Source organism: Triticum aestivum, chromosome 3B, assembly GCF_018294505.1.
Source record: "Triticum aestivum cultivar Chinese Spring chromosome 3B, IWGSC CS RefSeq v2.1, whole genome shotgun sequence".
Lineage (NCBI taxonomy): Eukaryota > Viridiplantae > Streptophyta > Magnoliopsida > Poales > Poaceae > Triticum > Triticum aestivum.
This window is the reverse complement of record NC_057801.1, coordinates 144533149-144547259: the sequence shown is the minus strand read 5'-3', so window position 1 is coordinate 144547259 and position 14111 is coordinate 144533149. Positions and strand designations below refer to the sequence as shown.

General features: G+C 52.3%; 1 pseudogene; it reads right to left on the bottom strand.

Moving 5' to 3' along the window:
* Positions 1 to 1299: 1299 nt before the first annotated feature.
* LOC123069059 (aspartic proteinase nepenthesin-1-like) lies at positions 1300 to 11692 on the bottom strand (annotated as a pseudogene).
* Positions 11693 to 14111: the final 2419 nt, after the last annotated feature.

Genomic DNA, 14111 nt, shown 5'->3' with positions numbered 1-14111 from the left:
TGCATCGGAATCTCTTCCACCCACTTGGTAACATAATCTACAACTAAAAGAATAGGAGTATGCCCATATGAAGCAGTGAATGGACCGAAATAGTCCAGCCCCCAAACATCAAAAGGTTCACAAACCAAATTATAATCCATAGTCATTTCTTGTCTCCTTCCTATGTTAGCAGTGCATTGGCAAGCATAGACAATTCTTAACATACCTATGTGTGCCCTTGAATAGGGTAGGCGACGGGGTGAGGCAGCGTCATGGTTTGCCTTGGTTGTGTGCTTTAACTAATAACAAGAATTCGATGGGGCATGAGCGGGGGCATGAACTCAAAGATATCCAAAAATTAAGATGAGTGTTTCCTCTTGATCACTCGGCTTACGAGAGACGAAGGGTTTTGCATATACAAAAAAGGAAAGGGAAAATATGACGAGTGTTCATGTTGTCACGGACTATAGCGCCCGCTGTCATGGACTCGTCAAGTGTAGTGAGCATGGCCACGTGGCAGCTATTTTATCGAACATAGTGTATAAGCCGAGTGTCTTTCCCGAAATATGACTAGTGTTTGTCTAACCGGGCGTTTCTCAAACTTTGCTTGGCGTATGATGGTCTAAGACAAAGGTCCTCCATTTTCATGTGTTAGGGACTTAGGGTTGATTGTTGGCTTACGCCGTAGTGCTTTGTGCTTATATTTTTTATGTAGTGCTTTGTGCCAAGTGTCCATGGAAATACACTCCTTGGCATACAAATTTTTTCGTGTAGTGTTTCTTTCACAATCCTATTAATTGTAGAGCCACCCCTTTATTCATGGAAGTGTTTTGATTGGATATCATTTGATCCCATGCTGCCACGCATGAAAAAATAGTGCATCGAGGATTCGTGGCCGCTCGATGCTTCAGAATTGAAGGAGCAACAAATGGTCTTATGTCTGAAGCTACTGCGGCTCAAGATGGCATATGGTTTGCTCAGTAATGGGGCGTTACAGGATTATTCTTCAGTCTGACAATGAACAGGTAATATCTACTCTTATCTCAGGAGGGTTTTCTGTAACTGTAAGTTCAGCAATTTTTCATGACTGCACCTGCATGCAAGTGCGTTTGACGATGTTTCCTATGAGTTATGCCCTAGGAAAGCAAATGTGGCAGCTCATGAGATAGCTAGATTGTTTCTGTTTTATTCAGATTTGTGTACCTGGGTCGATGAACCTCCTACATTTCTCATGCAATCACTTATAAACGATGAAACGATCTTTGATAAGGAGTAAAAAGCCCTCAGGCTTGCTGGTAAAAAAGGGTGTCCAGGTAGACCTCAGAGCTTACTACAGTCGGTGGGAACAAATGAGAAGTGCCCTACGGTGATGTCGAACAACATCTGTATGTTCTGTTGCTGGAAATTGCCCAGCACCGAACCCGAAGCCGACGTTGTCCCAACAATGTTTAAGCAGAATGACGAGTCCTCTTCGTTAAAGGACATGTAGTTGTCCCCATGCAACCTCATGTCTGCACCGCCGATGAAGTGCAGCACCATGTCCGGCATGGCCGGGAGCTGCCGCTCACCAGCGGGAGCTGGGAAGCAAGGGCTCTCCAGGCTCGTCGTGTTGAGCGCCGGCTGGTCGAGCACCTCGGCCACGTGGTTGGCGACCACCCTGAAAGCACTTTCCACGAGGACCGTGAAGATGGTGCCGGAGTTGACAATCATCCCGCCCGTGCCGTCGGCGTGTAGCTTGAAGGTTTTGTTCGGGATCGGCAGGCGAGCGTCGCCGAGCGATATGCCCTTGAGAGAAACATAGTACCGCGATGGACTCTGTGGGCTCTGCACAAGCGGCATCGACTGCACGGCGGCGGCGCCCCCGCCCCCGTGGGCCAGCTCCGCGAGGGAGCCGAACAAGACATGGCTGCCCAGACTGGTATTGAAGAAGCCGGTGAGGCAGTAGGAAAACTTCCCGAACCATAGCTGCGCCACGAGGGACAGGCTCCCGCGACCGAAGCCGACCAGCCCGGTGGAGTTGTACCAGTCGCCCCCGTTGTCTCTGCTGCAGTCGAACGCGACAGCTCCGGCAAAGGCGGCCGGTACTTGGCCGGGGCCAGAGCCGAACGTGAGCGTCTCCGTGCCCAGGACGCCAGCCGAGTGGGAGCCGTCACCGTAGGCATAGCGGTAGCCACAGAGGGAGCTAGGGGCGCATCCACGGCTCCACACGGGCAGGCACGCGTTGCTGGAGCAGGTTAGAGGGGAGAAGCTGGACAAGGCAGTCGGGTCATAGACGGGCGTGTCCTGCGGGAAGCAGAGCTTGCATGGCTGAAACTGCGTCCAGGTGAGGTCGCTGCCGGTGTCGAAGAGGGCGACTGAGGGAGTCCCGGATTAGGGGGTGTCCGGATGGCTGGACTATGACCTTTGGCCGGACTCCTGGACTATAAAGATAAGATTGAAGACTTCATCCCGCGTCCGGATGGGACTTTCCTTGGCGTCGAAGGCAAGCTTGGCGATACGGATATGTAGATCTCCTCCCATTGTAACCGACTCTGTGTAACCCTAACCCTCTCCGGTGTCTATATAAACCGGAGGGTTTTAGTCCATAGGACGAACAACAATCATACCATAGGCTAGCTTCTAGGGTTTAGCCTCTCTGATCTCGTGGTAGATCTACTCTTGTACTACCCATATCATCAATATTAATCAAGCAGGAGTAGGGTTTTACCTCCATCGAGAGGGCTCGAACCTGGGTTAAAATATCGTGTCCCTTGTCTCCTGTTACCATCCGCCTAGACGCACAGTTCAGGACCCCCTACCCGAGATCCGCCGATTTTGACACAGACATTGGTGCTTTCATTGAGAGTTCCTCTGTGTCATCACCTTTAGGCCCGATGGCTCCTCCGATCATCAACAATGATGCGGTCCAGGGTGAGACTTTTCTCCCCGGACAGATCTTCGTATTCAGCGGCTTTGCACTGCGGGGCAATTCGCTTGGCCATCAGGAGCAGATCGAAAGCTACGCCCCTGGCCATCAGGTCAGATTTGGGAGTTTGAACTACACGGCCGACATCCGTGGGGATTTGATCTTCGACGGATTCGAGCCACAACCTAGCACGCCGCACTGTCATGACGGGCATGATCTAGCTCTGCCGCCGAACAGTGCCCCGGAGGCCGCCCCAGTGTCCACTCTGACCTTTAGCTCGGAGCCGACTGCGCTAATCGAGGATGGATGGTTGGACACCGCCTCGGGGGCTGCAATCTCTACGGCGATCGAGCCGAATACCAGCCTCGTCCTTTGCGGAGCTCGTGACTCCAAGGTGCCGGACTCCTTTCCGGACTCCGAACCTTCCGCACCCCTTCCGATCGAACCCAATTGGGCGCCGATCATGGAGTTCACCGCCACGGACATCTTTCAGCACTCGCCCTTTGGCAACATCCTGAATTCACTAAAGTCTCTCTTTATCCGGAGAGCCCTGGCCGGACTACGATCAGCAAGGTTGGGATGCGGACGACGAAGAAATTCGAAGCCCACCCACCACCCACTTCATTGGCACTGTCGATGATTTAACCGACATGCTCGACTTCGACTCCAAAGACATCGACGGTATGGACAACGATGCAGGAGACGACCAAGAACCAGCGCCTATAGGGCACTGGAAAGCCACCTCGTCATATGACATCTACATGGTGGACACCCCGAAAGAAGGGAGTGGCGATGGAACAACGGAGGATGACCCTCCAAGAAATAGCCTAAGCGCCGGCGTCAGCGGCGCTGCTCTAAATCCCGCCAAAGCAAAAACGGCGATTCTGGCACCGGAGACAATAATACCCCAGATAGTGCCAAAGACAACCCCCTCCAGCAGGATTCAGCGCAGGAGGATGGAGAAGCCAGCCCTCATAAGAGAGCGGCAGACAGGGAGGTAGAGGACGATAATTACATGCCTCCCTTCGAAGACGAGGCAAGCCTCGCCGACGACGAATTTGTCGTGCCTGAGGATCCCGTCGAACAAGAGCATTTCCAACGCAAGCTTATGGCCACGACGAGTAGCCTCAAGAAAAAACAGCAGCAACTTAGAGCTGACCAAGATTTGCTAGCCGACAGATGGACTGAAGTCCCAGCGGCCGAAGAGTACAAACTCGAACGCCCCTCCAAGAGCTACCCAAAGTGCAGGCTGCTACCCCAATTAGAGGAGGAAGCACCTAAACCTACGTCACCAACGCAGGACGCGGCCGACCGGCCACCTCGTGGCCGCGACAGAGAGGCCTCTTGGCCATCCATTCAAGCCGCACCCCGGCGCCACTCAAAAAATACCAAGGCACGGGGAAATGCACCAGACCTACGTGACATATTGGAGGACAAGGCAACGCAAACAAGATCGATCTACGGATTGCGTGGGCGCCCCACAACACGTGACGATAACCGTCGCGTCGGATATGACAAATACGGCCATGCCGAACACGGCAGGCAAAGCTCATATGAGCTACGTCGTGATATAGCCCAGTACAGAGGCGCCGCACACCCACTATGCTTCACAGACGAAGTAATGGATCATCAAATCCCCGAGGGTTTTAAACCCATAAATATTGAATCATATGATGGCACAACAGATCCGGCGGTATGGATCGAGGATTATCTCCTTCATATCCACATGGCCCGCGGCGATGATCTACACGCTATCAAATACCTCCCACTCAAGCTTAAAGGACCAGCTCGGCATTGGCTTAACAGCTTGCCAACAGAGTCAATTGGTTGCTGGGAGGACCTGGAATTCGCATTCCTTGACAATTTCCAGTGCACCTATGTGCGACCACCAGACACCGACGACCTAAGCCACATAATTCAGCAGCCAGAGGAATCGGCCAGACAATTCTGGACACGGTTCCTAACCAAGAAAAATCAAATCGTCGACTATCCGGACACAGAGGCCCTTGCAGCCTTCAAACATAACATCCATGACGAATGGCTTGCCCGACACCTAGGACAGGAAAAGCCGAAATCCATGGCATCCCTCACAACACTCATGGCCCGCTTTTGCGCGGGAGAAGACAGCTGGCTAGATCGTAGTAATAACATGACCAAAAGCCCTGGTAATTCGGATACCAAGGACAACAATGGCAGGTCGCGTCACAACAAGCACAAGCGCCGCATTAACAGCGACAATATTGAGGATACGGCAGTTAATGGCGGATTCAGAGGCTCTAAACCCGATCAGCGGAAAAAGGCATTCAAAAGAAATACTCCGGGCCCGTCCAGTTTGGACCAGATACTCGATTGCTCGTGCCAGATACACGGCACCCCCGAACAACCAGCCAATCACACCAACAGGGATTGTTGGGTGTTCAAGCAGGCAGGCAAGTTAAGTGCCAAAAACAGAGACAAGGGGCTGCATAGTGATGACGAGGAGGAGCCCCGGCCGCCGAACAACAGAGGACAGAAGGGTTTTCCAGCACAAGTGCGGACGGTAAACATGATATACGCAACCCAGATCCCCAAAAGGGAGCGGAAGCATGCACTCAGGGCGTATATGCGTTGGAGTCAGTCGCCCCAAAGTTCAACCCATGGTCCTCCTGCCCGATCACTTCTGATCGAAGGGACCACCCCACTAGCATCCGTCACGGTGGATTCGCCGCATTGGTTCTAGACCCAATCATTGATGGATTTCACCTCACTAGAGTCCACATGGACGGCGGCAGCAGCCTGAACCTGCTTTATCAGGATACAATGCGAAAAATGGGCATAGATCCCTCAAGGATTAAACCCACAAAGACGACCTTTAAAGGCATCATACCAGGTGTAGAGGCTAGCTGTACAGGCTCAGTAACACTCGAAGTGGTCTTCGGATCCCCGAATAATTTGTGAAACGAGGCGTTAATCTTCGACATAGTCCCGTTTCACAGTGGCTATCACGCCCTGCTCGGGCGAACCGCATTTGCAAAGTTCAATGCGGTGCCGTACTACGCATACCTCAAGCTCAAGATGCCAGGCCCTCGAGGAGTCATTACGGTCAATGGAAACACCAAACGCTCTCTCCGAACAGAGGAGCACACGGCGGCCCTCGCGGCGGAAGTACAAAGTAGCCTCTCAAGGCAATTCTACAGTCCCGCTGTTAAACGTCCGGACACCGTCAAGCGCGCCCGAAGTAACCTACAACAAGACCGTCTGGCATGTTCCGAGCAAGCATAGCAGTGCGGCCCCAACCCCAGCCCTCGCGAGATTGCGAAACTAGTACCACACGTACATAATTACGCTCTGGAAATACCATGGGCATAAGGGGAGGGGCACAACCACGGCACGCTCAGAATGCGGTTCAACCGCACTAGGGGCTCCCGATTTTGTAATTTCTCTTTTCTTACTTTCAGGACTCCACTCTCAGGAAGGCCTGTCCGGCAGTACAATTGCCGAACACACGATGCAACAGCCAGGGAGACAGCAAGCCACGTCGAATGTCCAGGTGGTCTCTATAACGAGCTAAATACCTGCCTTACTTAAAGTCTCGCAGCTTGCCCCTAGAGGGGGACATGTCAAATAATCCCATCTCTTGCTCATCGCACTATTTGTATCATTCTACTTTCATAGCAGCCCTTTAATAAACAATACATAGCACTTGTCTATTATTGCATTCATTTTTTATGTAAATATGTTCAGTTATGACATTATGCAACCGTACACTTTGGTACGGCCAATACACCAGGGGCTTAAGTACCCCAGAATATGGTGTGAGAAGACCGAACACTCTCACGAGTGCGGCACCCCGAACTTATAGCATTATATGCATCGGCTCCGAATCATCTTTTGGGTCAATAGTTGGGTTTGCCCGGCTCCCATGTTTTGGTACCTTACATTCCGCTATATCGGCTAAGGTAGCGCTGGAAGAACTACTGCGATTGTGCCCCAGTTGAGCTGGGTTGAGCACCTTAGTAAAGAAAGCTAAAACTGACCGTCATGATAGGGCGAGAGCTGGTCGCTGTTCGAGAGGTTTTTCGAGTCCCTAAAGACTTATGCCGCTTAGAGCGAGGAGCTGGCTTTGTCCGGCCTAGGCGTGGTTAGCGCCCCGGACTCAGTCTTCCAAATACTAGGGGCTTCACCGAAATTTAAAATTATAGAATTCTATGGCTAAGTGAGAGTGATAAAGCATTATAGTCCGATTATCTTGTTCGTTGTGCTGAGCGCCTCCCTTAAAGGACCCAAGAATGGGAACAAGAGCGCTCAGGTTTATCCCGAACACCTCAGCACTCATGGCATGGGGGTAGAAGCCGACGACTTGCATCTCTCAGATTTAATAAACGGCCGCACAGAAGGTAATATTTTAAATTCAAAAAGCGTTGCTTAGCGCATATGAACAAGTTTTCAGCGCACAGGATAAACACGAGCGAGTTTACTCAAAATTAAATCCTTCGAACATTCGTTCGCCACAAGGCGGGCACCCTTCAGGACGCCCTCATAATACATCTCGGGCCTGTGATGCTCCTTCCCCTCCGGTGGCCCATCTGTCACCAGCTTCTCAGCATCCAGCTTGCCCCAGTGCACTTTAGCACGGGCAAGGGCCCTGCGGGCGCCTTCGATGCATACGGAGCGTTTGATGACTTCAAGCCATGGACAGGCATCCACCAGCCGCCTCACCAGCCCAAAGTAGCTCCCAGGCATAACCTCCCCAGGCCACAGCCGGACTATTAAGCCCTTCATGGCCTGTTTGGCTACCTTATGGAGCTCGAGCAGCTGCTTCAGCTGGTCGCTCGAGGGCACCGGGTGTCCGGCCTCAACATACTGGGACCAGAACACCTTCTCCGTCGAGCTCCCTTCCTCGGCTCGGTAGAATGCGGCGGCGTCAGACACATTGCGGGGCAGATCTACGAATGCTCCTGGAGAGCTCCGGACTCGGGTAAGTAACAAGTAATTCACTTTCGCGTGCTTGCTTTGCATAAAGAATGCCTTACCCGCCGCTATCTTCTTCATCGCCTCAATTTCCTTTTTGGGCTTCGGCCTTGGTGGATTTGGCGCTCTCAAGGGCCGAGGCAAGCTCGGACTCTCGAGTTTTTGAGTCAAGCTCCAATCTCGTGTTTTTTCACAAGAGCATGGAGCTCTTGCCGCACCTTCTCCGCCCGAGCCTCCTGCTTCTCTCGCTCGGTGCGCTCCACGACTGCATTGTCTTCGGCCTTGGACAACGCTTCCTTCAGGGTTGCCACCTCGGTTGTGGCCCCTGTAACATTCACGTTGGTCCTGTCACTATTTGCAACCAGGTATTTTTATATATACTTACGTAAGGTACTACCTACCTTCCTTTTCCTCGAGCTGCTTCTTGGCAAGGCCGAGCTCGTTCTCGGACCGTTCGAGGCTCTGCTTCAATGCATCGACCTCCGCAGTCAGTGCGGCAGAGGTTAGCAACGCAGCCTGCATTACCATATTGACATATTTATGTTAGACTCCTGCGTATATCTTTTTAGATCCTCAGTCCGTCTTTTCTTTCTGAACACCAAACTGAGCATCAGGGGCTACTGTCTATGCGGTAATATTTTTACATGTTTTAAATACATACCTCAAAGCCTGTTAGAAGGCTGGCACAGGCTTCTGTCAGCCCGCCCTTGGCGGACTGAACCTTCTGGATCACCGCACTCATAATAGTACGGTGCTCCTCGTCGATGGAGGCGCCGTTAAGCACCTCCAGCAAATTGTCCGGTGCCTCCGGTTGGACGGAGGCCACCGGCATTGTAGGCGTGCCCTTCTTGCGAGGGGGGCGCCTGCCGGACTCCGGAACCACTGAAGGTTCCGATGCGGTGTCCGACCTAGGGCCGGACTTAGATCCCTCTGGGGTTTTATCCCCTTTGGGCCTGGAGTTCGGGAGGTCGCCTTGCGGCGCCTCCAGGACCACCTCCTCCTGGCTTAGCCCCTTTTGGGACTCCACCTCGGCATCGTCCGTAGGGCGGGGGGAGGTAGCAGTCGGGAGTGAAAGACTATTCACATCCGACGAATCCAGGGAGCCGCTCGACGAATCGTTGAGCTGAGCCTTGGGCGGACTGCACGATTATATTCGGTGTCAGAAGGTACTGTGCAATAAAGGAACACCATGAGTTATTCTGGTATCCGGATACTTATGATTTGGCCAGGGGCTTGGCCCTGGATGGCCACTCCTCTCCGCCGGCGTCGGCGTCGGAGGCTTAGTCCGGAAGAAGGGTCTTCCCCTTCTTGGACCCTCCGGCCTCCCCAGTTGGGGCGGCCTTCCTTATCTTTCCTCCCCCCGTTGGAGGGGGGAGGCTTTTTCTTCCTCCTCCTCATCTTCGGAGGAGGAGTGCGCTTCGGGGTCGTCGGGCGATGAATCCGACACCACCAGGCGCCGAGAACTCTTTCGAGTTCCCGTGGCCTTCTTCTTGGCCTTCTTCTCCGGCACCACGTGAGGTGCCGGAACCAGCAGCTTCATTAAGCGTGCATTCGCTGGGCCTTCGGGCAAGGGAACCGGACAGTCAAACTGTCCGGACGTCTTCTTCCAGTCCTGTCAAAGGAGCAGGAGCTTAGATCCCGCATAGAGTCACACTATGAAAAACAAGTATCCGGTAAAGGGTAAAACAAGCTTACTTCGCTGGCTTGGCGCTTTGCGTAGAATCCGCGAACCTCGGTGATGGGAGGGGGAACCTCGGAGCTCTTGAATAGCACCTTCCAGGCGTCCTCGTGTGTTGTGTCAAAGAGCCTGGACAAAGTTTGGTGCCGGGCCGGGTCGAACTCCCACAAATTGAAAGCCTGTCGTTGACACGGGAGGATCCGGCGGAAGAGCATGACCTGGACTATGTTGACAAGTTTAACCTTCTTGTCCACCAGGTTTTGGATGCAGGTTTGGAGTACGGTCACCTCTTCCGAATTACCCCACAACAGGCCCGTCTCTTTCCAGGAGGTGAGCCATTTGGGGATGCCAGATTGGAATTCGGGGGTCGTTGCCCATTCAGGGTCACGCGGCTCGGTGATGTAGAACCACCCCGATTGCCACCCTTTGATAGTTTCTACAAAGGAGCCCTCGAGCCATGTGACGTTGGGCATCTTGCCCACCATGGCGCCTCCGCACTCTGCTTGCCGGCCGCCCACAACCTTCGGCTTGACACTGAAGGTATTCAGCCATAGGCCGAAGTGGGGCTTGATGCGGAGGAAGACCTCGCACACGACGATAAACGCCGAGATATTGAGGATGAAGTTCGAGGTCAGATCATGGAAATCCAGGCCGTAATAGAACATGAGCCCCCAGACAAATGGGTGGAGTGGGAAGCCCAGTCCGTGGAGGAAATGGGTGAGGAACACCACCCTCTCATGGGGCCTGGGGGTGGGGATGAGCTGCCCCTCATCCGGGAGCCGGTGCGCAATGTTGTTGGACAAGTATCCGACTTTCCTCAACTTTTTGATGTGCCCCTCCGTGACGGTGGAGGCCATCCACCTGCCTCCCGCTCCGGACATGGTTGGAGAAGGTTGAGGTGGGAAGTGCGGACTTGGGCCTGGAGCTCGAGTGCGCAGGAATGGATAAGCAAAGGAGGAGGAAGGCGTAGATGGAAAGGGTGGATTCTTATCCCCTTATATGGGCGGCCGAAACTATGTGCCCCCGCCAGCCTGGGAAAACTCGCTTATCTCCCAAGCGTCGTGATTAATGGCGCGGTTGGGTTACCCACGCCCGTATTGATGAGAATCCCGAAATAAGGGGACACGATCTCTGCTTTGGCAAGACGTGCCAAGGAAACCGCCTCGCTAAACGCGCTGAGGTGGGACAGTAAAACGAATAAAGGCTTGGCTGTAGCACGACACACTACGGAATACGTCAGCAGATTAGATTTGTGTACATATTATTCTCTCTATGATGGTATGTGGAACTTATTTTGCAGAGCCGGACACTATCCTTGTGTTCAAAATCTTTTATGAAGTATTCGGAGGAAAAATCCGCCTTGCAATGCCGAAGACAATCTGCGCGCCGGACTCGTCGTCATTGAAGCCTGGTTCAGCGGCTACTGAGGGTGTCCCAGATTAGGGGGTGTCCGGATGACCGGACTATGACCTTTGGCCGGACTCCTGGACTATGAAGATACAAGATTGAAGACTTCGTCCCGTGTCCGGATGGGACTTTCCTTGGCGTGGAAGGCAAGCTTGGCGATACGGATATGTAGACCTCCTCCCATTGTAACCGACTCTGTGTAACCCTAGCCCTCTCCGGTGTCTATATAAACCGGAGGGTTTTAGTCCGTAGGACGAACAAGAATCATACCATAGGCTAGCTTCTAGGGTTTAGCCTCTCTGATCTCGTGGTAGATCTACTCTTGTACTACCCATATCATCAATATTAATCAAGCAGGAGTAGGGTTTTACCTCCATCGAGAGGGCCCGAACCTGGGTAAAAATATTGTGTCCCTTGTCTCCTGTTACCATCCGCCTAGACGCACAGTTCGGGACCCCCTACCCGAGATCCGCCGGTTTTGACATCGACAGCGACGAACGGCACAGGTGGCGTCCCGATGGCGAGCTCCATGAGGTACTCAACTTGGCCCGAGCGGAGCCTTGGCCTGGCCTAGAAAACCCCGTGGCCGCTCGGAGGCGGCTTCTGTGTGCGGCCGTGCGCATCAGCTCCGCCTTGGTGAAGCCGCCTTTGGAGTCAATGTGAGTGAGCGTGAAGCGGTGGCCGGAGCCGGACGGTGGTGGCGCCGCTGAGCTGACCAATGAGGCAAGCACAAGCAGGCTCAGAGTTTGTAAGGGACCCATGAAACTGAGCATGTGGATGATCAGTGCAAAGCTGGCTAGTGTCTATAAACTTGAAAGAGCTCTGCGGTCCGGGCTTGAAGAGTCATGTTCAAACTTTCATGTCATTATGTAGCTAGGAGAGTTTTTGAGCAGCTAAATTTTTGCCATCTTCCTCTTCCAAGATTCTGCACCTTAATTATGACAATGTCAAGATCCATGAGAGTAAAGGACAACACTGAGTTAAGTAGTAGTATACGTTAACAATGTTTGGAAGGTTATTTAGCATCCAGACGTATATGTCATCATCAAGGGCGGAAGAACTGACAATAGAGCGTTAGAGCAGAGTTGGACGGCCGGTTTTGCCAAATTATGGGCCCTAGAACTCCTCCTCTGGTGCCGCCATTTGCCACGGCTGTGCATAGCTAGAGCAAAGGGTGGAAGGAGAAACGACTTGGCACACACGCACTAGTCGGATGCTTTGCCGCCACTGGCGTCCCTCCCACTACAAGAAAAAAGCATTCGTAGCCGAGTGCTTATACTGACGCGGAGTGTTATTTGTCAGATACTCTCTTATAGACACCTAAGCCGAGTACCCTAAAAAAAGTACACAGTATAAAGCGAACTCTCAACATATCACGCGCTAAGCCGAATACCGTTAAAATGTGTTCAACTTACAAGGAACACTCGGTGTACCTATGGAAAACGCATAGCCTCGGCACTATATGGCTGCAATTTGTCCAGTCCATCCTCAATGTACTTAACGTCTGCGTGACGGTTGGCTCTATAAACCAAGTACCACTAATGATGTGCTCGGCTTACAATTTCCTTTTTCTTTTTTTAAAACTCCAGCCCCTTTGCCTTCATGTAGGCCGGGTGTAGGGACATAAACACTAGGCTTAATTTTGTGTTTGCACGGCCCCCTTCTCCCTGCACTTAAACATGGTTACATGGGTAGGCTGCTGAAAAGACCGTGGCGTCCCCTCTCATTAGGGTTTTTTTCTCTCGACTGCGGCGCCGTTGTTGAGTATTCTCCCCTACCGGACGCCTCCGTTGTGCACCGCTCGGGCTGCCCAGCTGGTCCAGCGACGGGGTCCCGGGTCTAGGGATTATCCACAGTCCGTCTTTCCTCGTCGTACTAGGGTTTCAAGATTAAAGATGGCGGCCGTTGTTGCGAAGCTGTCGTGGCTGCCGGGATGGTTTGAACTCGCACAGATTCTGGTGGTGCTTGGCGAGGAGTGACTTGCAGCTGGGCTTCGTGACAAACCAGTACACAGGTTGAGTTCTAGGAGGACACAGATTGCTTCTGATTGGGAACACCATCAGGACACGTGCAAGGATTACTCGATGAGGAAAAGGCCTCCTGAACTATATGCATCTGACACTGGCTCATGGAAAATCAATAGGACCAAGACTATGGATGGAAATTATTTTGTTGACACTGATTTAATATCGGCGACGCCTGCTCTAGGGGATCGCCGGACGCAATGAAACTCATAAGCTGGAACTGTCGGGGTATTCAGAGCCCCGACAGTTCGCTCGCTTTTGGACATCCAAAGGCGACACAACCCTGATGCGTTCTTTCTATCGGAGACACATCTGGATGAAAGTAAGGTAGATGAGTCGATGGTTAAGCTGTGCATGGATCATAGGATCGTTGCCCCATCTTTGGATGGAAGAAAGGGTGGTTTGCTCTTAGTCTGGAAGAAGGAGGTGAGGATCTACTCCCGGACTACCACTCTAGATTCCATTGATGTTTCGGTTGCTGGACCAAGCGGTGATATGTGGAGGCTAACTTGTTTCTATGGTGAGCCAAGTTGGGAAAATAAAGATAGAACGTATCGTGTGCTCAGAGATCTTCATGCCCAATCCAGTTTGCCTTGGACGGTTATTGGAGATTTTAATGAGATTTTGTACTCATCGGAAAAGGAAGGAGGTGCCCCACGACATCATTCACGACTTCAAGCTTTTCAAGATACACTCTCAGATTGTATGTTAGAGGATATTGGCTACGAGGGTGACAAGTTTACGTGGTTTCGCGGGGGTCTACGGGAGAGACTTGATCGGGCCGTGGCTAATGCCGGTTGGATTCTCATGCATCCGCTGGCAGGTTTGTGTAATATCGAAATGGGCAAGTCGGACCACCGGCCCATACTCCTTGACACGGATCATCTTTCTGGAGTGGCCGACAATAGCCCCATTCATAAGAAAAAGTTTGAAGCCCAGTGGCTGGCTGAAGATACAGTTGACGAGATTGTTAAAACGGCCTGGCAAAAGGCTAACCATCGGGGTTTGTGTAATTCAGCAAAAGGAAAAATAGATGAAGTGCTTGGTGACCTTTATGTTTGGGACAAGCAGGTTCTGAAAGGAAGGCTCAGAAAGACCTCGAGGCGCTTACGCACTTACCCTTCTCTACCGAGGTCAGTATGAAGCAGAAGGAACTAGTTGTGTTGAT